Raw genomic sequence first — 26,236 nt, 5'->3', positions numbered from 1 at the left:
CTTCGTATTTATACTCAGGGAATTAATATGCTGTCTTAAACTAAAGAACTAGGGAAAAGATAGGGCATTCAGCGCATGGTTCTAGGGAGCGATTTATAAAGGGTATCGTGTATTTAGAGAAAAACTCACGTTTAATACAAACTTTTTATTTAGGCTCAATTATTTTACATAATTACCTTTCTTATTGAGGTCTATGAATAAATCCAGATACTTTTCTTTATTAATTTGTGATCTGAAGTTAAAGTTAAGTGGATAGTTTTTAAGGACAAGTATATTATTTTGTGCGTTTTCCAATTCATTCTTCTCTAAAAGCCAGAGACCTTGAACAGATGTTACTCAGATTTTTCCAAAATGTAAATAGTGGCCCCTGGAGAAAGGAAAATCATACCATGGAATGTTTTCAGGAATAAAAAATACTTTTTTGCCCCCAGAAAAGTGTACATGAATGAAATGAGATAAATGGGAGTTATGATGAAAATATTTATGCAATTTTATAACATTCTCTAGTAGTACTGTAATCATACTGCTTTATCCACTTTCAAATTTTGCTTTTGTACTTTTGGTTATCAGAAACTACAATATGTGCTCATTTGTTTTTGACTCAAAAATCTGCTGTACTTTGTATGTAAAAAAAAAAAAAATTAAGTCTCTTTCTTCACACCCTATTCCTGTTTCCATAATTACGTAAGATGATTTTAAAAAATGTATCAGTATTTCTGAATGTTGTACAGTGTTTTCAATTGCACTGCAAGGGATCAATTATAATTATCATTTCAAGAGATGATTCGAGGCTTAAACTACCTTAATATTTTGCAGTAGATTTTAAAATCTATTAATTCTCTAAAAGAGTAATTTTAGTTTCTTGATCCCAAACAGATAATTTTAAACTTTAATCAAAACCATATATTCCTTAACCTGTGAAAGACAACAGCTTGTAAAAAACTTCCAAGGGAAATAGGAAAACAGAAATATAAGTAGTGGTGAGGGAACATTTGACTAATTTTAATAAAATGATTCAGATAATTTGAATTAACCTGAGTCTGTCCTACCTACTACTACTGAGAGTCAAGCCATGAAGAAACAAAGATAGTGAAGTCTAATTAAAAAACAGGAATTCTTTTGTTGTTTTTGGTTTATATACCACATATCAGTGAAATCACATGGTTCTCTGCTTTTTCTGTCTGACTTATTTCGCTCAGCATTACTCTCTCAAGATCCATCCATGTTGTCACAAATGTTCCTATATCATCTTTTCTTACCGCCGAATAGTATTCCATTGTGTATATATACCACAACTTCTTTATCCATTCATCTATCGAAGGACATTTTGGATGGAAGGAGAACTGACTCTGGGTGATGAACACACAATGGGATTTATAGATGATGTAATACAGAATTGTGCACCTGAAATCTATGTAATTTTACTAACAATTGTCACCCCAATAAATTTAATAAAATAAAATTAAAAACAAAACAAAACAGGAATTCAGAAAAACTAGCTCCTGAAAACAGGTGTTGATCTATCTTCCCTCTGTTTTTCAACATGTATGTTGGGACAATTATAAAATATGTGGTAGGGAGGTAAAGTTGGAGGGATGGTAGAGAACTAAAAGAAAGTGATAGATACACAAGAAACGGAGAAACTAGCAGCACACATAAGAAAAACAAACAAAATGGTTTTAGATCAAGCTGATTGTTCTGGGTCTCTCTGACCTTGGCAATACTCAAAGATCATATTTTATATAGATGAATTGCCTTCAATTTCTCCTACATCTCTGGAACATACAAATATTTTTTTCTCGATGCTTTATCACTATATTCTTTATATTCTTCAGTTTTATTATATTAATAGATATTTCTTGGCATGTTTATTTGAATTCATCTTGACATTATCTTTTTCATTCTTAAAGAAAAATACATTTTGTTGTTGTTGTTTTTTGCCTGAACTTTTGAACCTCTGGCTTCTGGTATGATGCTGAAACTTTCTTGACACATTCTCCAACCCCACTATATTTTAGAAGTAGAATAAGTTAATTAATTGACTTTATAATGCATATGAAGTCATCCTCATCAAATTTCACTGCTAACCATGATGAAGCACCCTCAATGTCATTTTATTGGTGAATGCTAATTTGGGGAGGTCAATCTAGTGGATTATTCCACATCTGTATAAGGCAAACATTTTCTTGACCTCATTTACCCATTCTTTATTGAGATTTTATTAATTTACCTCAGATGTAATTAAAGATAAAGCAAGGGAATGGAAACACATTCTGCTTAGAACTTTTCTCAGGTAATTAGAGATGAGAGATTAGGCAGCTCTTCAGCATGTTCATATGTCCACAGGCAGTCTGATCACCAGCTGCAGTGCCCCTTGAGCTGTAGGTAACATCATTTTCAGTGTGTGAGAGATCCTACTTATTTAACTTTCATGCTGCATATGATGATAGTACTTTGTCTCACAGTAAATTATCCAAGATGCAACACATGAGTTTGGACCACTGTTTTTAATACCTTTAAGATCTTTTTGACATTAGGACAAAAATTAGTAAGGACTAAAATTAGTAAGGACTCATTAAGCTGCGAGTCAGAGAAAACTTTAGCAATAAACATATTTATAATCTCACAAAAAAAGAGTCCAGATATGACAGGTTTCAGGTTGATTAATTTAAGAGCTCCTGGGTATCTTAAGAGCCAGGTTTATCTCATCTTTCCCTCAACCTTTTAGTTTGGCCTTATCCTCAAGCTCTGAGAACAAGATGTTTGCAGTCCTTCCAGGATCACATCCAGACCATGAATGTCCAAAGGTGGGAAATGGATTATATATTTCCAGAGTCTCCTTTCTAAGAGTATGAAAATTTCTCTTATAACCCTCCCAGAAAGTTCTTGTCACATTATATTGGTCAGAAATGGATCACTTGTCTAATTGAACCACTGGGATGGTGACTATGACTGTTACTATTGACTTAAACCAATCACCATTTACACCTAGACTTGGGTGAGGGTAAATATACTCATATTGGTTGACATTTGAACTAAATATGGGCCTTGCCTTCAGAGAAGAAATGGAAAGTTAGGCAACCACGGTGTCTACTACACCCTCAAACAATTTTGAGGAACATTTCAAAGAGAAATTAGTTTTCTAAATCCCAAAATTTGAACCACAGAAGGAATTTTATATTGAAAAATATCAATTCTTCCTGATTTTATTTGTCTATGTTTGGTTTCTTAAATATGATGATAGGTACCCATTGAGATTTTAGCATTTTTCTATACATTATTACAAAACAACTAAATGCCAATTAATGATTTATATCTGAATAGACAAGAAGCTACATGTCTCTCATTTACAAAACCAGATTTATTTCTCATAAAATTTTTATGATGTAGGTATTTAGCCACTCTTCATGTAGACAAATTGAGTCTTAGAGGATAGTCTTAAACAAAGTCACATGACCAGTAGGAATTCAGATTCAATTTCCAGGTATTTTGAAGGCCTTAACTGAAATGAGTCAGTCAGATCTGGGGTTCATGTTTTTTATATAATATGTTGTTTTCAAACTGAATTCTAGGAGAAAGGTTATACTAATCCACTTTATCAGTTAGTTGAGTTGGATATAGCTCTAGTTCCATCTTCTCATGGAGCAGTATCTTTTATCTTAAGAGCTTGTATGAAGTTGGGCATTAAGCTTTCTTCTCCACATGACAGTATGGGGATATCCTTTCAAATGAACGTGGGGCTTTTAGAGTAGTTTTGGAGTAATCTGAATTTGCTACAATAATTAGATTAATAAGTGATTTCAAATTTTATTAGTGAAAAAGTACTGGTACAAACTAGGCTAGATCAACTGTTCTGGACACTCAACAGACACCTCTCAGGTGTCAGATGAAAGTTACAGATTTCGTAGCACTCTAATTAAGATGTGTATAGGAGTTGTCATGCTTTGTGCTGAATGTTTTGGTTATAATAGCATAAACTTATAATGGCATAGAACTTTAGAATTGAAGTACCTCAATAAATTTCTTTCATCCTCATGACAACCTCACGGAGGTTCTAGGAGAGCTGGTATTACCCATTTGCCAGATGAGGAAACTGAGGTTCCAAGAATGAGTGACTGTCATGCAGGGTGTCATGCGGGGTCTCAGCTCCCTCTCCCCACATAAGAACACAGGATATGGTGAGGCCAAAAAGGAACACCAATGGAGCCATAGATAGGAGAGTCACACCACTATATTCTCGTTGGAGGTCTGGTGAGACACACAAAGTGGGATCCACATGATCCGCAATCCACCTTCCACTTCTCTGCCTGCCAACCAGCCAACCAACCAACCAACACATCACTGCAGTTACATCAGCAGCTAATTGTCCAACTGGCTACAGCCAATAGCCAACCACCACCCGAGACAGCACCCCTCACCCCCCACCCAACGCGAGGCTGAGAGCCTGGAAACTGCTCTCTGGGACTCTGTCCCCACAGTGACTTACATGGGTTATTAGTTATTTGGAACTGGGACATAAGCCACTTCTTCCAGCACACAGTCCAGAGTTCTTTCCATTCTACCATGCTGCTGAGCCTAGAGTAGGAAGAGCTTATATTTTCAGTGTTTGCTGGAGCTGCTTGCACCAGTTCTACAGAGCTCAACTGGAGCTCTCTCCCAACTCCATGATCAATGACTTCAGCTCCTATGGGAGTATTTGCACTACAAAAATGGATAGATGCTCCAGATCAGAAATTCACTTCTTCTTTGCCCTTCAAAAACTTATTGTTAAACATTTACCAGCACATCACTGGTTAAAACTATGTTTGTATATGTTCACTGGTATAGCTGTTTGGACATAAATAATCCATTTCCTCTTTACTGATTGATAGATATTCTTTTTCAGGGTGGGCTTTTTATGTGCATAGACAATAAAGTTTCAAATATTTTGAATTTACCCCTCTTAGAGGTTGTGTGTGTAATTTCCACAAATGGGCACATGGGATGTGCACAAAGCATTCATGTTTATTTCATTAGCAGGTGGTAAAATCATGTTTTATTTAAGGAGCATGTTTCCTCTGAGCAAATTCAAACAACCTTGGAATTTATTGTTGAGACTACTCTTATGATAAGTATTACTATCCTTTCCCTTTTAATAAAAAACAAACTGAAGCAACACAAATGCATTGAGTTACTTAATATTTAACCTTCTACAGACCAGTGAACTAAAGGAAAACTTGAACTCCTGGTTCTTCTGAGGCAGGTGCTAGTTTGGTTGGAATGAATGGAAGCCCTCAGGATGTACTGAGTCTTCCTACCAGAGTCGAGACTTCCTCTGTCCAGCTGGGATGGCTACACAAAGGAGGTGACCACCAAGCGTGCCCTCTGCACTCAGATGGACTCCATCCTCGCTCTGTAACCTGTTACCAGGGGCATGCTGCGTATTTCTCCCACTTCGAGCCTCATTCTTTCTGTTCACTGTGAGAAATCAATAGGACCTGCTGCATAGGGTTACTGTAAGGGTTTTGTGAAGTGACGCTCCTGAGTGCTTAGCAGAGTGACTGGTATACAGTGTAGCATTTGGTACCACTCACCCCTTCCCAGCACCAGGATCACTTGTCAAATGAGAAATAAATAAGGCACATTATAGTCTGAGCTGGCACCCTAACTTTTCCTACTGCAGAAGCCCATCACATTCTTCCTTAGTCTCTCATCCCTGTTCTGAAACAGCAGGACCCCAGTTGCATTAAAGAAGCAGAGAGATAAGTGACACTGCTTGCCTTGTGAAACCTGAGACCTCACTTGCAATATCCTAAGAGGGAGCGTTTCCTTCAAGTTTATGGCCAAATCCCAGGTCTGACATTGAGCATCTATTTTTCTGTCTTTCCAACTAGAACTCCTGATCGGCCGGGGGTGGGAAGATGTCTTATTTATTTCCAATGGCATACGGTAGGTATGCAGTAAATGTTAGTTGGACAAATGAATTATCATGTAATCACTCTTTGGTCCTGTGAAACCTTGTGAAATGTAAAAACATCAGAAGAATTATACCTATTGCATTAATTCCTCTAAGGCAGGGATCACCAAACTTTTCCTCTAAAGGGCCAGATAGTAAATATTTAGCATTAGCAGGCTATACTCTGTCACAACCATTCAACTCTGCCGTTGTAGTGCATAAGTAGCCATAGACACAAGGTATGACAATGAAGTTTGCAAACTTGTGGCAACAATGTTGCTAACCTTTTTTGGTATCAGATAGATTATTATGAATTTGTACCAACTGAACAAACAGTTAACCAAGTTTACTATTTGTAAGTACTGAGAAGGCCTGCATGAAAAAGTTGAAAACCACCTGAACTTTTCGCCAAGAATTCATGGCTCTTGCATCACGACAATGCACCAGCTCACAAGGCACTGTCTGTGAGGGAGTTTTTAGATAGTAAACAAATAGCTGTATTGGAACACCCTCCCTACTCACTTAGTCTGGCCCCCAATAACTTCTTTCTTTACCCGAAGATAAAGGAAATATTGAAAGGAAGACATTTTGCTGACATTCAGGACATCGAGGTTAATATGACGACAGCTCTGATGACCATTCCAGAAAAAGAGTTCCAACATTGCTTTGAAGGGCGGACTAGGTACTGGCATTGGTGCATAGCTTCCCAAGGGGAGTACTTCAAAGGTAACTGCAGTGATATTCAGCAATGAGGTATGTAGCACTTTTTGTAGGATGAGTTTGCGAACTTAATTGTCAGACCTCTTACACATAAACACATGAGCATGGATGTGTTCCAATACAACTCAATTTGCAAAAACAGGTGGTCGCTGTAGTTTCCTACTCTTGCTTTAAGGGTTAGCATAGATCTCACACTTTAAATTCAGTGCACTAGCAAATTTTCATAATGCATGTTTTCCAAACATAAAGCCTTCACACAACTATTCCTACCCTGGTGGCAGGCTCAGCATATCATTCGTTTGTTTGTTCATTCGTTCATTCCATGATATTGGATTCTACTATGGTGAAACATTTTTCTAGGTGCAAAAAAAGAAACAGCTCCAGAAACATAACTTTATTTTCATAATTGTTCCTGAGATCCTTGTCGACAGAAGCATGTTGCTCATTATTTTACTCTGGTTGTCTCCTCTGGCTTCTGTATATTTCTTGAATGGCATCATCTATATCTCATCTCAGTTTGGCATGACCTCAATAATTCCTCTAACTGCAGCTCTGTCTCTTTGTTTTTGCAACATGCTATCGGTTTTCTTGGACAATGCCCCTGTAAGATTGGCACTAGAGACAGGAATGGGATCTTGTACCCCTTCACTGCCCCTTTGGGTTGACACTCCAGTCTGAGCTCATGAGAAGCTGGCCACTAAAGCTGTTGGTGTATTCCTAGTTTCTTCTAAAAAAGTGTGTGTGTGTGTGTGTGTGTGTGTGTGTGTGTGTGATTTTTAAAAATATATATAACTAAAATATTAAAAGAAAAACCTTTATTTAAACAAGTTAAATCTTGAGATATATACAATCATTATGTATTTATGCAAAAATATAATTTAAGTGGACAAACTTGGGCAATACTTCTTTTTTTTTTTATTAAATTTATTGGGGTGACAATTGTCAGCAAAATTACATAGATTTCAGGTGTACAATTCTTCTTGATTCACAGTGACACTGGATTGGGCATATCTAAACCATTTTTAAATACTAACATTTTTGGTAAATCACCTTTTGGTACTTATCACCAAAGAAATTTCTTTCTTTTTTTTAATTAAAGTTTATTGGGGTGACAATTGTTAGTAAAGTTACATAGGTTTCTTAATTGGAGTTATTTCTTTCTATAAACACAAAATATCCCATATTGTCTCCTTAGAAAAAAATATTTACACAAACATATCTTCTTTACATAAGCTAGAATTTTCGTACACACAGAGAAACTAATAAGACACAACCAGCTTTTTAGAAAAAAATACTTCACAAAAACTTTTCAGAATAAAAGTTCATGAACTTGCCTTTGTGTGCTTACACAAACTTTACACCATGTGCTTCGTGTGTGTGTATGTATACATATTTTTTCTTATCAACCATCCTGTTATATATATTGCACACAATTTATATATAATAATAAAAAATACATTACTCTTTGTCAGAAATTCCATCTGATTCTCAAAGAATGTGTTTGTTGTTTTGCTGAAATCTTGTATCTGTAGCCAATCTAGCATTGCAGCAGATGTACAAAAGTGACTTTGACATGACTATGGGTTTATGTTTTCATAATTATATTAGCCAGTAAAGTGAAAATGAAACAATGAAGATGGATGTTGGAACTTCACTTGTTCTTCAATGATGCGAGTGACTTCTTTGCTAAATTGTATAATAGGTTTTGAAAACTGGAAGAATAGTTCCTCAATTTGTTGTGCTATTTCACAATGTAACAGCTGTATACACAACACACTTTTAAGTTTCATCTGTATTATAAGCATTTACTTCATTGTTTTCTTAAGCCTGGGCAGTCAACAAAACAATAAATCAAGCCCTGATTTACTGTTGACATTTGCTGATTTCTGTGGTATAAATTCCCACCTCATGCTATCAATGAGATACGATTAGGCACTGAATTAGGGCTAGATTCACATTAGCCCACCATTACATAGTACTTCCACCACACCAGTATGATAGATGTAAAAGTCTATAAGAACATAGGACACAGTAAAATGGAGTAAAACATATAGTAAGTGATAATTTTTGAGTTCTTATTAATTTTTCCTTTACTGTAATATATTAAATTGTAAGTTTGTATAATTTAGTATTTCACAATGTTAAAGTTGAACAATTTCTGAAAATTTAACAAGTGTTTTTTTGTGAACTACTATAAAATTCCTGAAAAATTAAAAGTGTTTCTTTTAAGCCACTGTAAGGTTGTTCCAGCACACAACTGTTCTTGGCAAAACATATTTTTCACTGGTATTATTAATTACCCAGTTGAGTTTGGCAAATGGCTCAACAATTAAAATTAAGTGTTAAGTATGGTTTTAGAAAAGCCTTTTAAGAAGTCATAATGTTTTACTTATAAAACATTGACAGTGACTCCTAACAAGATCAGTTGCTTGATTTCCTTTCATGGAATTACATTTGGAACTCATAATGTATGCGGTGAATTTTATTGAAATATATCAAAATAGGCATATATGTTACAATTATAAGTCAATTAATTGACCTAGTTATTAATAGTAGACATTGTGAATTGTATATTGACAGGCAGTGTCGAATTACACAGAACACAGATTGTAAATTCCGTGGTATGGGGACTGGGCCTAAATTCTTGTACAATAATGTGCATTATTCTTGGAAATTTGTATCTAAAATTTTTATAGTCTATCATTATAATAATGTGTCATCCAGATTTAAACCACTTAACACAGGTAAGACCAATCATGGGTCAATATATAAAGAATGTGGATTCGAGTATCGATTATTGAGTAAATACCAAAGTCAATAGGTAAACATAAACGTGAAGAAAATAAAGAAAATGTTATCTTAATGTGAAATCTTTGAGTCTCTAGATTACTTTTAAAACTTTCTAGGGGATTCTCCAATTATTCAAGTGAAATGAACACAAATAATTCTTTCAATATCCACTTCCTTTGTTCTGCTCCCTTATAAAATATTTGCTATTTAATTGTGAATTAGGATGACTGTGTCTGTGTGCAAAAGTCCCAGTGTGTGGCCTGCTGGATGGCTTTCCAGAAAGAGGAAGTAAAGACTGAATAAATAAGTAGCGTACAAAAGAGATGAACCCCAATAGCTATTGCTGGAGGATACACAAAGGGGAACTCCGTTTCTGGGGCAGACACTTCCCCACACACCTGATCAGGCCTTTCACAGACTCCTTCTGGGATCAAGTGAGGAGATGCGGGGGCCATGAAAGCTGTCAGTACACTGAGGAGCACCCCATTAGCCTGTGCACGGAGCCGGGGCTGGGGTGCATGGCTGCTCGCAGCAACCTGGCCACATCAGGTACCTGCGCGAGTGTCCTCTGCAGTCAGATTTAAATATTTACCTTACATTTTTAAAGCAAATATAAGTATTTTTCTCCCTAACTTAAATCACTTTTTTCCTAGGTGACCTACTTATATTTATAATATTGGATTTAATCTTTACCAGTAGGGTGGAATGCACTGCTCAGGTTTTCTCTGGGCTGGTTGGCCTGTTAAGAAGAGCTGGGACCCCAGTAGTTGTAGTCCAACAGAATTCTCTTTGAACGTGAATAAGCAGGAATAACAGCTTTGTAGTTGAGGTGCTGTCATTCATACTTTATGATCCCATGCCTCAAAGACACAGGTAGACAATATGTACAATAAACACAATTAATGAATTCATGGGGAGACTGGGCCCATCCCACCTTGGCATTGTTAAACCTGCAGCTTCAAACAGTGTGAAAAGCTTGATTGCTCAGTTCCCATGCTATAAGCGCAGTTCCCAGATTTACTCTACCATAGTGAATCCTGTAGTATCCTTTAATCTCTGTATATACAGAGATTACATATTCCAATTATTGTAATAGGAGGTGTGACACGGAATCTGTTGTAAGAATAGGGTCTAGTTTCAGAACAAGTGACTCCTGGAGAACAATCCTGATTGCTGACTTCTTCACACTCCCCTCCCCACCAGCCTGAAACAAAACACACCACAAAAGCAAAATAATTACACAAATATTGACAGTGGGGACACATGCAGGGTCACTGCAACCTTGCAGTATCCACAGGGCAGTTGCCACATATCAACAAATTTCATTCAATGACTGTGGTTTTTTAATGGGACTAATAAAAAGGATGTTTGATTATTTAAATTTGGGCCAAACATAGAATTAATAAGCCTTTTTATGGAAAACAACATAAACATATGGAAACAGTAGATAAGGGAATGAAAACATGTCAGAGGAAGTGCTTTTAAGAAATGATATACTAATATTATTAATGACAATACAAATAATATCTAACACTATATACTGTTCTAAGTACATACCATACTAATGTAAATTACTCATTTATTCCTCAAAACAACCCTGAAAAGTCAATACCTTCTTCCTCAAGTCAGAGACCTGAGCGTCTGTAACCATAGGGAAGATGTGCTCTCGTGTGATGTGGCACAGAGAGTCTTGGAGACATGGCATCCGACAGCCTCACTTGCCTTCCACATGTAACAGAGTAATGAGGGCCCATGCACCTTAGACATGTAGGAAGAGGAGTGAGGAGGAAAGGGCCTTCCAGAGAGAGCAGTATGAGCAAAAGCTTCAAGTTCTGCAAGACTGCAGAGGGAATGCGGGGAGCTGTCACTCCATATGCTTATCTTTTTTTTAATTGTATAACAAATACCTTGAGATTTACTCTCTTAGCAAAATTTTGAATGTACAGTACAGTATTGTTAACTATGAGCACGGTGTTGTACAGTGGGTCTCTAGAACTTAGGCATCTTGTATAACTGAAACTTTATACCCACTGGACAAAAATCTCCCCATCTCCTCTCCTCACAACACCTGGCAGCCATCTTTCTACTTTCTGCTTCTATAAGTTTGACTACTTTAGACACCTCATATAAGTGGAATCATGCAGTATTTGTCTCTTTGAGTCTGGCTTATTTCACTTAGCATAATGTTCTCAAGGTTCATCCATGTTGTCATGTATGGCAGAATCTTCTTTTTACAGGTTTACTAATGTTCCACTGTGTGTGTGTGTGTGTATACACATATATGTGTGTACACATATATATGTACATACACACACACACACACACACACACACACACCAGGGGTGCCAAAAAATGTATACAAGTGGACACTTTGGTCAACGTTGCTCAAACAGTAAGTAGTTTGCTGTGATCAGAAGTATCTGGACGCTGATGGTAACCACTTTGAGGACCTCTTGTAATTGCAAAAGTCAAATGTGGCTTGTATTCATCTTTTGTTATTGGCATATATTAAGTATTACAATTTTAATACAGTTTTCCTTTCTTAAAATATGTATACATTTTTTGTACCCTCTGTATATATATCACAACTTCTCTGTCTGTTGATGGTTATTCCCAGAATTAAAACTGAATTACCATATGATCCAGCAATCCCACTCATAGGTATTTACACAAAAGAACTAATATCAGGATCATTGCATCTTGCAGAAGAATAAAATGCATAAGGCAAAATGCCTCCCTTAGCTTATCTGGCCTTAGATTCCTTTCATTTATTATTCTTTTTCTTGTCCTTGGAAACCTGATTTTCACAGAAATGAAAAAGTTATTCTCTTGCTTTTGAATCTGTCAAATAGAAGTAATATTCCATTTAACAGCTCCAAAAGAAAATTGACATATTTGATATTGAAACATTGCTTAGACTTTATTATCTGGAGATTTTTTTCTTGCAGCACCTCTTCCTAAGTTCTTGATTATATGAATCCCCCCCAGTGCTTTGACTAGGAACTGGAACAGACCTTATAGAGGGTTCGCTTTGGTATAGAAATCTTTGGGACTCTTGAGAGGAGCAGAGAAATTCTCATGCTATGATCCTCCATGGAGCAGAAGCCACGGAGATGTGAGAAGTCATCCTAATGAGAAAATTGGGTTCGTGCATGCTCTGAAAATTAGACATTGTAATTTGGCCCAGCAGTGGGGAGTGGGGTGGGTGCTCTCCTGGGTCACAGAGGAGGCTCAGATGGCTTTGGGTCTTCCGTAGGTGCCACTAGGAAGCAAGTTCACTCTGTGACTTCTTGGATCTCAGGGTTCGTGGTGATCAGAGCTGCCCATTAACCTGGGAAGAACTGAATGAATACAAAATTGAGAAACATTATCGTACACTGTAAAAGGCTCTTGTTAAAGAGCTACTGGAGAGAAGTCATTGTATGAGATCTCAGCTCCCTGCTTGCATATTACGTCAGAGATGTCTCCACACCCCCCTTTCTTTTATCTCCATATATTGGGGGTGGGGTGGTAATGGACCCTGTGATCCATAGAGTGTGGGGAGTGAAAACCAGGGCTAGGGATGGAGATGGGGGTTGCACCTCCAGACTGGCACTGGGATTAGACCCTGTGGCTCAGGGACAGGGTGGTGGTGAGATAGGGTGGGGTGGGCCAGAACATGCCTGGGTCCTGATGGTGGTTGTGGGGGCCGGGTGTGGGTGGCAGCTGCCCCTGGCCTCTCCAAAGAGTTGTGTGTCTGGGTCTGTGATTACTGGAGACAACTAACAACAGGCTTAGACTCACTTGTGTACTTAGCTCTGATGGTAATGACAGTGTTTCCAAATGTGCAGAGCTCCGTTCTCAGGAAGCAGAGCTCCACAGGAGCAGGTGAACAGGTGCGTGGGACTGTGCTTCCTTGTGACCCAGGGTGCATGTGGCTGCTCTCAGGTTCCATTTCAAAGTTCTAAATAACAACTAACACTTGCCATCAGACACCTCTCTTAAGATGTATAAAACAAAATTAAAACCAAGTCCTAAATACCTTATATTTATTTGTCTCTGAGAGAATCTTTGGGTTTATTTACGATTTGGGTAACTCATAAGAAAAGCAGCATAAAATGTAAAGTAATAATGTGTTAATGTCCTATAAAAACAAATGTATTCAATACAATTTATTAAAAATATGATTATACACAAATATCTTTGTACTTGGAAATCATATTTTAGTTAGCTTTTAGCCAGTTGTTTGGCATTCCAGTATAACACAGAATCTAAGTGGCTCACAGTAAACATTTGAGGCCTTTGGTAGTTGGAATCGGATGTTCTAACTCCAGACTCTTGTAAGAGCCAAGTGTCCTTTATCAGAAATGACAGGCAAAATGACCTATGACAGTTTGAGACTACAAAATTGAATTGCATAATGCAGTGCCTTTTTTCCCTGAAATACTGCCTTTTTATGCCAAAATTTAGATCACTCGAGCTCTCTAATGAGCTTTTAACGAAGGGGTGCACAGATACAACATATTTCAGTATAACTGCTTTTATTTAATCTTATTTATTTTATGTTGTGTACTTATAACATAATTTTGAAAAGGAGGTTTATAGGCCTCACAGAAGCCAAAGTGGTTCATGCACAAAGACAGGCTTAGCGCCCCTGGCCATGGAGCTCTCCATAATTGACACCAAGCACCTTGACCTTCCCTTAGGTCACTGCCTCTTCTCATCCTTCACTTCCTTCCCCCTCAGGGAACTTCAGTCCTGACATTTGGCCTCACAGAGGAGCATATGCTCCCCTACTTCAACTCACCCTGAATTTGGCCTCTTTCCATGAAAACTGACAATGGAAAATGTTCCTTTCTGTCAAGGGAATTTCATGTTCTGCACAGAAGCATGGGTTGGTCTTCGGTCCTAATGAGCAGTTGTATGATTATGTGGGTCACACTCTTGGAGGCTGAGCAACCTTCAAGAATAGCACTGGTTGGGCCTCCACACACAGCTTGGGTGGGCTGTGTCAGATGATACAGCATATTTTTCCATTTCTCTTCACTGAGGTCTCAAAAATATCTGGAGCCCAATCTTACCCTTTGTTGTATTGTGCCTGAGGAAGCTAAAGCTGCCCTGTTTTTGGTTTAGTATTTTTTATGTGGAAAGTGAAGAGACAAATATAGAAGACAGTATTTGTTCAGAAGATATGTTTCAGGGAAATGAAGTATTAATTTACATATCTTCTGGTAATAGTGATTTGAGCTTTTTTTTTTTTTTTTTTGCATCAACCCCCCTAAAGATAATGGCATATTCTTATGCACAGCCCTGCACCTGTGTTCCTGGCTATACTATGGGGCATAGACCTTGACTGGGCTGTGAGAAGGATGACACTTTGCTAGGAGGTGTTCAAATGCAGAGCCAAGACTCATCTAGTTCCATTAGTCTATCTTCTACCTGTATATCCAGACCTGAGGCCACTGTTTTATGGAGAAGTTTGTGCAGAATTTGGAGGTGCTGGTCCGGTCACAGCAAGCTGTAGGTCAGAGCTCTTCTGTGCTATTTATTTGCTGAATTACCCTAGATTCATTACTTGACTCCAGTTTCCTTATCTGTAAAATGGGGGTAATAACATAATCTCCCTTTGGTTTTTCTAAGTCCTACCCTCATCAGCTAGCTGTGAAGCCTGGGAACCAGCTGGATCCTGCTTTCCTGACTACAAGACGAGGCTTTGATCTATATGGTCTCTACTGTCATTACTCATCCTGATCTTCCGGGATGGCACTTAGTATTTCTTGGTGTTCTAGTATTCTTTTAGTATTAAAATATGGATTTAATGCTATTTCAAGATCCTTTTCAGGTGTGCAAAATTCTTTCTGTTCTTAGAAAAGGGCTATGATTGACCTTCCTCTGCTTCAGTTGATACAAGCCAGCCAATGTGCTATTACTTCTCACTTAATATTTTGACTGTTAACTAAAATTTTTAAGTGTGTGTGCTTATTTTTTTTAATTGGTATACTTTCAGAGCCCTCTTGAGTTCTGTAGGCCTTTCTAAAGTTCATGTTCTTCTTCCTGAGCTTAGAAGCAAATTCTTTGACTTTATTCTTACCTAGATTTTCTTTTGCATCTTCGTAGGGTAAAAAAGCACAATGCATCGAATCTGAGAAATCCCTCACCAATAGGATTTTTAAACATGTTGCTGTGGAAGGGGTATCCTGAAGAATCTTAGCACTTTTCACCTCCTCCTTCCTTTTCACCTTTCACCTCCTGTGATGGCAGATCTTGGTTTTATTAAAACAGAGCCTGTGCTAGCAGGTATGAAGTGTGGTTTCCCTCACTATGGGAGATTTTTCTTTTGGTCATTTTTCTTTTTTTAGACTGAGAGCTATTCACACTGCAATTTTTGGGGAGATAGACTTTCTATGATTTGGTAGATATGAGAAGGCAGAAGGAAATGTCATTGAAGAACAAAGTGGCAGAAATCTTTGTCAAGAGTATTTCCTTAAAGTTCTCTCGTTTCTTTCCACATCTCTTGTTTACAGCAGGTTGCTCATTAAAGAGACAAGGGTGTGTGTATGCGTGTGTGTGTGTGTGTGTGTGTGTGTGTGTGTCTTCACACTTGTGCACATACACACACAGAAAACAAAAAAAAAATAAGGACGTGAGGGACCCCACTTCCAGGAAATCTCCTTGCTATGGTTGATGCAGACAAAAAAACAATCCCTGATTGTCTCTGAACTTAAAATTTTTCAGTTTACAGAAATCTAAATATTCAGCAGTTTGGTGATAATAATGATGCAGTCACTTTTTTTTTGGTAATTATTTAAACTTTTTAAAGCCCTTTGTGTTTTCCCAGTTGTTACTCAGGCAGGGAAAAATGCAGGCAGGCTGGTGCTTGCTTCTAAGTACTCAAGTTTGAGCAATAGTATACCACACAAATTCAACTAGAGTTATATATATATATATATATATTTATATTTATATTTATATATATATAATATTATATATATATAATATTATATATATTATATTGGTATACTTTCAGAGCCCTCTTGAGTTCTGTAGGCCTTTCTGAAGTTCATGTTCTTCTTCCTGAACTTAGATGCAAATTCTTTGACTTCATTCTTACCTAGATTTATATATATATGTAATATATATGTAATATATAATATATTTATGTATATGTAATATATATTATATATATATATATATATATATATATATATATATATATATATATACACATAATGGTAGTGGTGGTAAGAAGTTGGACAGGTTTCTGGGTACTAGGTTTGAAATGAGTTTCTGACACAGGTTCTGTGTCTTGATAGGAGCTGCTTGTCTATGTGAAAACAGCCAGCAGGACACAGGGCTCCAGGCAGTCCAGATCACTCTTCTAACCAGGTCCAGCTGCTGCCTCATCTACCCGAGAGCTGTGGGAGGAAGGGCTTGTTACTGCCACACTGACCCCCTTCTTCCTCCAGATGTCTCAAGTCAACTTTGGGCTCTAATTTCCTAGGACATGTTGTGGGATGCTCCTGGCAGGAGCTGCTGTTGCTTTTGAAGTGTCCTTGTGGCTGGGCTGGTGGGCAAAGGGCCAAGAGATGGTATCTTTACAACATCTGCTATCATCTCTGCTGTGTGGGAACTAATGGCTGCATTTGAATAATTAGGCCTTTGCACCGTAGCATAACAGAAGTATGCATTGCTCCATTAAAACAAACATAATTATTGTAGTGCACATATTCAAAGCCCCTTTCATCTCTTTAGAACCTGCAGCATTTGGGAAGGTCTGAATGCAAAGTGTTTGCTCAAGTCCCATGGAATCAGGTCCCCTCTGGATGAAGGTCTCTCCTGGGTGGAGAGAGTATGTCAGGGAAGTTGGCCTTTGTATCTTCCTCTATCTTCCATGACACCGAACCTCTGTTTTAGCATTCATCTGCTCTTCTATTTGGTTGCATGTGAATTTTGCTTATCATAAGCTGCTGGATCTCTCTGAGCCAGCACTGTGATCTTGTCCAGTCATTTCTCTCATGCAGGCTTTAGAACTAAAGTCTCCTGACCTCTCTGTGCTTCAATTTATTCATCCATTAAGCATCACATCTGCCCCATTCACTTCCAAGATGGTTGTAAAGATCAAATAAAGTCATGGATATAAAAGTGATTTTGCAAAATATTAAACTGCCACACAAATAATAAAATTCCTGCAGTTACCTGGGTTGGGTATGGATACTACTTAATCAGCCTTGACAAATGACTCAGTATGTGGCTCTTCAATAAAGATTTATGGGAAGTGGGTTTTGTTTTCATATTGGCCAGAATAGCTAAAGAATGATAGTCCTATTTACTATAAACTCTGGTCTTTAACTTCCTGGGAGATCTTTCCTTTAGATCAGTGATCAGTGTGCTTTTTCCATCGATCAAATAATCAATATTTATGGAACACCTATAACATGCCCGTTGATGGTGAAATATGAATCTGTAGGGGGGGCAATGGTAAATGCAAGTCTCTCAAGTCCCTTAAATCCAAAACTATGCCAAATTGGTGACAAAGACAAAGATGGCATCAGGAATTCAAAGGATGGAGAAGGGAATTCTTGTATACCGCTCTCATTTTCAATTTTTGTAGTTTATTGACGAATCTAGGATGGGGTATATGCCACAGGAGTAGAATTTGATGTACACCTTCAAGGATGAATAGATTCAGCTGACAGGGGAAATATGGATGGACTCATAGGATAATTAATTGAGAGTACTGATGTGAATCGTATTTCAGTATTTGCCCTAAGATACCCAACCACCTATTGCTTTCCTATGTGGCTGTGCACCCCACAGTACATGAGAGGAACATTTGTATTGACTGTCATTTGTAAGAAAACCCAAGATTAACATGAAACTTCAAGGAGCTGATGGTTGTACTGCCTTGTGGATGAAAGGGGAGGTAAAATTCTTCACATAGATCAGCTCCTCAATGCAGAAGTGTTTTGTCCTCCCATTTGGAATTTTAAGCCAGTAGAGAAGACCCAAGTCGGTTTTCTTTAAATCTTACCAATAATCATGAGAAACTCTAACTTTTCCAAGGATCCAGACAACTTTCTATCCTCTTCAAATCCTTCAACTTTACAGATCCTGCCCAGGCTGCCCATAGAATCTTCACAAAAGGTGAGAAACTAACAGTCACTTATTGACATGGGATTGAAGATGAATAAGATATATTTTGTTCCCTGAGGAGCTCATCTGTTGAAGAATATAAAGATACAGTAACAGGAAATTGTACTGTAAAGGGCTGCGTACAGCAATAGGCTGACAGGAGAGTGTGCTATCTTCTTACTAAGGGCCACCAGAGAGAGTTTCTTGAAAGAGACAAGGCCAGAAGCAAGACTGTTGCATGAGTAGGAATTATTCAGATGAAAAAAAGAGCAGGGAACGGTAGGAAGAGGGAAGAAAGTAAAATTAATGTCAGTTGATGATTTGGGACAAACTGTAGGGATTAAACTAGTGGAGGTATTTATGATATGAAAGATACAGTGAAATGAGACTGGGATTCAAGAGGCAGAAATTTGGGTGATTGTGTTCAAAGTTGAAAATAATTGAGGTGAAGATTTTGGAAGGAAATGTGTTCCAGTGATGGCCAGATCTGTGGTATGGCATGCTTGCTGAGAGGGTCAGGTACTGTGAAACTGATATAGGATGAATTGCCTAAACAAACATTTGTCATTTGTGAGGGTAGAAGATCTTAATTCTGGGAATGTTTGGGAAATTTTAAGAGTCCTCTAGAATCCATGAGTTTCATCTGAGAACACTCTTCATACATCTGTCACTTTAATGGGGAAATTATTATATGTCAGACAAGGCACTGAAATGAATTATAGTCCCTGCACAATGAAATCAAAATTGATAAATGAGTGCAATGCTATATGATGCTGTGAGAGGTCTGGACAATGGGTTGGCCAGACTTCTTGGCATAGACTGGGAAGGTTTAAGATGGAGGTGAAATTTAATGTGAGTAAGAGTTTGTCAGGCAGGAAAATGTGGGTGGAAGGCTGTTTCTGAAAGAGGTGTGGACGTGTGAGAGGACTTGGGCAGTTTATGTATGTGAGTATAAGGGCAAAAGTGACTGGAGGGAACTCCAGAACTCCTTTGTCTTATTCTAGTATGTGCTGAGAACCTGGGCAACCTTTCAGAAGCACTAAAATTGTCATAACTTCTCCTAATAATATAGCAGATACTTGCTAGGAAAAGATTTTTCTCGTCAGTGTAAATTTTACCACATAATCTTATCCTGTTGACCTGCACATTCCCTGTTTTTAAAAGTGAAGATTTTGTGGCTATCTATGAGTTTTGAAACCCTGACATTAAAACTTTACCCACGGCCTGAAGATATATAAGATCCTCACCCTAGTGGAATTCTTCAGTGGCCTATCCATGAAGGGGCACATCTTAGGTATCAAAATAATGTATAACAATTTAATTGTGAAGCTTCACAACAATGTTAGTTTCTCAATAGACTGCTATAGTTTGTTCTAATGTTATCAATAGAATAATCTTTAAGTGAAACCAAACTTACCATACATGTCAATTGGAGTCTATTTACTTTTCTTCCATTCTTCGAAGGTATATTCCATGTAATAAACTTACATCTGTAGAATTCAAGTAGATGCATTGAATCAGCTGTTACTCTTCCATAAGCAAAGAAATACTTAATCCCGGTAACTTTTCCAGGTATTCGAATGTCCCTAGTTTACTCCTTTTTGTTCTCCAATGAGCCATTTTCAATTTTGTTTGGTAACCAAAATGAACAGGATATTACTGAAGCCCATGAAATGAATAGAATAAAACATTGACTCCTGTACTTGATTTCACAGGGTAAGTCATAGGTCATCAGGGCTGCCTTGGACTTGGGAGAGCTAATTCAGCCTCTCACTTTATATTGTCGAATACTTAATGCTGTCACAACTTTCTCAAAACAACATTACCTTAAGCACACAAATTTTCTGAGCTCCAGCACAAAAAGGTTTTCCATTAAGGCCTTGGGATTCAGTAATTCACTCATTCAGCAAATATTTATTAAGTGTCTATTATGTGCAAGGCCAGGGAAGACATCAGTGAATAAAAGTGGAAAGCTCTTATGCATTCATGGATTTGCATTCTGGTAGAAGGGAAAAAAATTAAACACGTTGAAAATTTAAAAAAAAAAAAAGAGTGACAGCAGGGTGATGTGAGACTGACAACCACATTATGTGGGAGCATGGCTGAACCTCTTTCTGTGGATATCCATCATAAGCCCCATCTTCCCTTTAGTAGTATTGAGATAGCTTAACAGAATAAACTGCAATGGTGGTGTTGAATTCACATTCATCTTCTATAGTTTTGGTAGCTTCACTTAGTGTTATGTCTCCCATTTTCTTACAGAATAATTGATATAAATATTAAATATTGTTTGAGATTGAAACCTTTTGGAGAAAGTAGAGGGTTATATTAAAATGTGTGTTAGAACCAGGGGTCCCAGTCTAAGTTTTCAATGTCACATAAATATAATAAGAGAGAAGTGACCCCCCACCCCTCCAGAGGGACTAAGAGGTCCTTTAGCAAAGAACCACTGAGTGTGGACAGTATGTATGAAACCATGTTGGTTCCCCGACTGAGCTAAGAGAATTGGGGCAGCATTTGGAAATTCTGGGGCTTTCAAACACTGAGTTGGGATGCTTAGTAGTCACTGCCCAAGGATGGCTGAGGTGGAAGGAGAAAACTGCCCAGAATGGAGGGCAGGAGGGCAGTGCTGAGTTGGAGCCAACAAACTCCCGGTGTCCACCATGGTCTCTGGAGAGAAGAGAGTCCTCCCAGGGATCCAGGGGCTGCATGGGGCTAGCAGGGTGAGTCCACACCCTCACCACTGCCATTGCACAGTCTCACCTCCTCCAACTGCACCTCACTTCTGGAGTAGTCTGCGTGTGCCATCAAAGCCCTGGAACTGGAGACTCCACCAAACCACTCCCTCTCATCCCCTCCCACTGCAAACCATAATCTTGTAGGCAGACAATGAAGATAGGACAACTATTCAGAAAAACATGTGGCTTTGGAGTCTCAGGACATGTCCCAACTGCACCTGCAGGTTTTCTTTTCCTGGGGCCGACGGGCACGGGCTGCGCTGCACCTGCCGCAGGCCAGCTCGTTGCCTTTCAGTCACATACCTTGTGCTGGGTGTGCAGGCCCCGGCCTGCTCCACATCCTGCTCTGCCTGTGATGATATCTCCTCCAGTCCACTCACTTCTCAACAGGCTCTGCAAAGTGAGGCTGTGGCTCTTCTATCTGCCATTTGAGTTTCTGTAATAATATGTCCATGAAAAGAGAAACAAGCCCCACTCTCTTCTTTTTCCTCCCTGCTACAGTCCACGGTGAGACCTTGCTTTCCTTTATTCAATCTGTTGCTTGGCAATTCCTTTCCTCATTGTCCTCATTATAGTCTTTTAAGAAGCAAACTGATCTGATATATATATAGTGTAAACTTGGACATCAATCATTTATGGAAAAAGGAATTATTTAGGATTAAAAGGCTCTTCTGAAGGAATGGCTAGTTCTTTACTAACACAAGCAATACATAAACTTTTTGTAAAACCAAATGCTATTTGCTGCTCTACCTGGAACATTTTAGTATTTTTTTTGAGCTCTAAGAGACATCTACAGGAGTGGGTTTGTTGTGAAAGACAAAAAGAGATACACTAAGAAATAAGTAGTATATAATTCACAAGCAGTGAGCATGGATGGAAGGAGCAGGGAATATCTATTAATGCACATATGGTCCCTCTCCTTTGAGTTCTATTAACTATTTTAGTAATCAGCAAGGATTTGACTTGATGGTTTTCAATCATATTGCCACTGTAATTTGTTACTCGGTGCTGGAACAATGAGAAAATTTTGCTATTAACGATTAAGCACATGCCACTAACTTTTCTGACCAAAACAGTGATTGAAATACTCAAAATATTCTCCAATAACAGGAGTTTAAAATCATGTTTCCTGTTTTACTGAAATTTTTCAGTTAGGCTTTTATATTTCATTCAAACTCCATTTTGTGTAGGACTGGAAGGAGACTGTCCCCTGAATGAAAGATTGGCAGTGGCAATTGTCAGTGGATGTTGGAGACGCAGGGAGAGGACACTGTCAAAGCACGCTTCAGGTGAAGGGGGGGATGAAGAGCCCATATTTTACCCATTTATTCAAATATCCTTTCGTCTGAAAACCTGTCGCCTGGGGACCTCTGTGTGTGTGTGGCTGGGCCACATAATAGGGGCAGTGTAGGCTGACCAGGCAAGAGGAGGTGAAAAAAAAACAAGAGTATGTGTGTCTTAGGGGGAGGGATATTTTCTTTAGGGATTAAATCCAGGCATAAATACAGAGCAAGCCACCAATTACTGAGGATGAGGGCTGCAATGTTCAGCACCAAAGGATGTCAGCAATTATGTGACGAAATAATGACATGCCAAGGGGATTTCTGGCATGTCTTCAGCACTTTCCATGTTGCTCTTGATTTTTTTGGTGCCATGTGAATGCACGTGTGAATGAAAGCAACTAGGGACACTTCATCTTTTTGATGTACATATTGGGGTAAAACCTCTTTTAAATATTAGATTTACTGGCATAACAGTCCCATTCCTTCAAAGTCTAAGCCCATGATGTCCTCAGCTATCCAGGACTGCTGTTTTTTTAGGCTGTCTTCACATATTCCAATGAGGAAAATGATGTATTCTACTGCTAGACTCACAGTCTATCAAGATATTCATTCTTATGTTTGTCTGTTTTTTTTTAATTAAAGTTTATTGGGGTGACAATTGTTAGTAAAGATACATAGATTTTAGGTGTATAATTCTGTATTACATCATCTATAAATCACATGTGTGTTCACCACTCAGAGTCAGTTCTCCTTCCATCATCATATAATTGATCCCCTATACTCTCATCTACCATCCCTCTCCCCCCTTACTCTCTGGTAACCAATAAACTATTGTCTGTGTCTATGAGTTTTCTTTCTTCCTTTGTTTTCTTGTTCTTTCGTTGTTTTCAGTTTAATATACCACATATCAGTGAAATCATATTGTTCTCGACTTTTTCTGTCTGAATTATTTCGTTTAGCATTATAATCTCAAGGTCCATCAATGTTGTTGTAAAGAGCACTGTTTCATCTTTTTCTATGGCAGAATAGTATTCCATTGTGTATATATACCACTTCTTCTTTGTCCAATCATCTATGGAAGGACACTTTGGTTGTGTCAATGTCTTGGCCACCATAAATAAAGCTGCAATGAACATCAGAGCACATATATCTTTACGGATAAATGTTTTCAGATTTTTTGGGTAGATACCCAAGAGAGGGATTGCTGGGTCATATGGTAATTCTATTTTTAATTTTTTGAGGAATCTCCACACTGCCTTCCATAGTGACTACACCAATCTGCATTCCCACCAATAGTGTATGAGGGTTCCTTTTTCTCCACAGTCTCTCCAACACGTTATTATTTGTCTTGTTGATGATAGCCATTCTAAGTGGTGTGAGGTGATATCTCATTGTGGTTTTTATTTGCATTTCTCTGATGATTAGTGATGTGGAGAATTTTTTCATATGTCTATTTGCCATCTATCTGTATGTCTTCTTTGTAAAAATGTCTATTCAGATCCTTTGCCCATTTTTCAATTAGATTGTTTTTTGTTGTTGAGTTGTATGAGTTCCTTGTATATTTTGGATATTAGCCCATTATTGAAGGTGCTGTTTGCAAAAATCTTCTCCCATTCAGTTGGCTGTCTCTTTATTTTGTCGATGGTTTCTTTTGCTGTGCAGAAGCTTTTTACTTTGAGATAGTCCCATTCACTTATTTAAGCTTTTACTTCCTAGCCTTTGAGGTCAAATTCATAAAATTCTCTTTGAACTCAAGGTCCAAAGGTTAGTACCTATATTTTCTTCATTGCTGTTTATTGTTTCAGGTCTTATGTATAGGTCTTTGATTTATTTTGAATTAATTTTGGTACACACTGACAGGGAGCAGTCTCATTTCATTATTTTGCATATGGCTTTCCAATTCTCCCAGCACCATTTTATTAAAGAGGCTGTCTTTTCTCCATTGTGTGTTTTTGGTTTTGTTGAAAATTATCTGTCCATGTTCATGTGAGTCTATTTCTGGTTTCTCAATTCTATTCCATGGATCTGTGTATCTGTTTTTTATGCCAATACCAGCTCTTTTGGTTATTGTTGCCCAGTAGTACAAGCTGAAGTAAGGGAGTGTGATACCTCGAGCATTGTTCTTTATTCTTAGGATTGCTTTGGCTATTTGGGGTCTTTTGTGGTTCCATACAAATCTGATGAATTTTTGTTCTATTTCTTTAAAAAATGCCATTGGTATTTTGATATGGATTGCATTATGAGACCAACATTACCCTGATACCAAAAGCGGGTAAGGATAACACACAAAAAAGAAAATCACAGATCAATATCTCTAATGAATACAGATGCAAAAATCCTAAATGAAATTCTACCGAATTAAATGCAACAATTCATTACAAAGATTATACATCATGACCAAATGGGGTTCATCTCACATGCACAAGGATGGTTCAACATACAAAAATCGATAAACGTGATACACTATATAAACAAAATAAAGGACAAAAACCATATGATTGTATCAATAGATGCAGGAAAAGCATTTGACAGCATACAAAATCCATTTATGATTAAAACACATAATTAAATGGGTATAGAAGGAAAATAACATAATAAAGGCCATATATGACAAAACCTCAGCTAATATAATAATTAACGGTGAAAAACTGAAGCCCTTTGCTCTATGTTCAGGAACATGACAGGGCTGTTCCCTATTACCTCTGCTTTTCAACATAGTATTGGAAGTTCTAGCCAGAGACATCAGGCAAGAGGAAAGGAATAAAAGGTATCGAGATAAAATATCAAAGGGGGTGATGTCATAGGAATGGCGGCAGCGGGACGGACTTTTTTAGTTCTCCTCCGGATCTTATCACAAACAGGACATCTATAACCCATCAAAGGACTCTTTCCTCATCACACAGAAGAGCTAAGAAACTTGTGCGAGGATTACTTGAAGGTCGGTAAATTGGTCAAACAGGGGAAGAGGGAAGGGAGCGGAGTGGAAACACAGCCACATCTGTGGCTGTGGAGATGCGGCCGCAACTGCGGCTGGGGAAATGCGGCTGGCATCCGCAGCTGCAGAGATGCAAGGGATCCCAAGACAGAACAGAGAACACAAAAGCCAGGAGGAGGGCTCTTTCCCTGCATCCCACAGCTGATCACTCCTGCCAAGGGGGCAGCATATCCAGTATTTGAGGCAAAAACCTCAGCTGAGACCTCCAGCTGGGCCCTAGGTTGGACAAACAACACAAACTCCATACCTGGGCCCCTCCCCCCACACTCCCAATCCTATCCGTGCCCTTCCAGAGACTTAAACTGGCCCTTGAACTGAGGAGTAGTGTCAGATTACAGAGGAGCTGTAGTGCTCAGGCTCTGGGAAGACCAGTGTGCAGCTCTGACCCAGGGAAAAGGCTGGGAAGAGTGTGATTTTTGCTGGGCTAGGAGAGAAGAGACTCCTCCACCCCCAGCCACCACCTTTTCTGGCCTGTGGGAAGAGTGTGACACGGCTGGACTGAGAGAGAGAAGACCCTTCCATCCCCAGCCCCCACCCTTTCTGGCCTGCCTAGGGTAGGGCAATTACAACTGCAGAGACACTTCCAGGGAACAGCAATAGGTGGCAGATGCAGCTCTGGGCTTTCAGCAGCTCAGAAATCTCCCCCCCGCCCCCCCTCCCCCAC

At 38.5% G+C, this 26,236-nt stretch overlaps 1 long non-coding RNA gene across 3 annotated transcripts in view; it reads right to left on the bottom strand.

Moving 5' to 3' along the window:
* Positions 1-7,438: 7,438 nt before the first annotated feature.
* LOC141568554 (uncharacterized) overlaps positions 7,439-26,236 on the bottom strand; it is a 58,591-nt gene continuing 39,793 nt past the window's right edge. Inside the window, exons 2-5 of one of the 3 annotated variants that reach the window (XR_012491703.2) lie at positions 21,598-21,730; positions 19,974-20,046; positions 12,460-12,786; positions 7,448-10,649 (exon numbers count right to left, since the gene is read on the bottom strand). This is a non-coding gene — a long non-coding RNA (uncharacterized LOC141568554). Of the gene's footprint in view, positions 12,787-19,973; positions 20,047-21,597; positions 21,731-26,236 lie in introns of all 3 variants that reach the window. The other 2 variants (XR_016021725.1, XR_012491702.2) reach the window with 2 other exon arrangements.

This window comes from Rhinolophus sinicus, chromosome 7 (assembly GCF_057876585.1).
Source record: "Rhinolophus sinicus isolate RSI-liver-muscle chromosome 7, RSI-T2T, whole genome shotgun sequence".
Taxonomy (NCBI): domain Eukaryota; kingdom Metazoa; phylum Chordata; class Mammalia; order Chiroptera; family Rhinolophidae; genus Rhinolophus; species Rhinolophus sinicus.
Note: the sequence above shows the minus strand (reverse complement) of the source record. Positions and strands in the feature narration are given on the sequence as shown.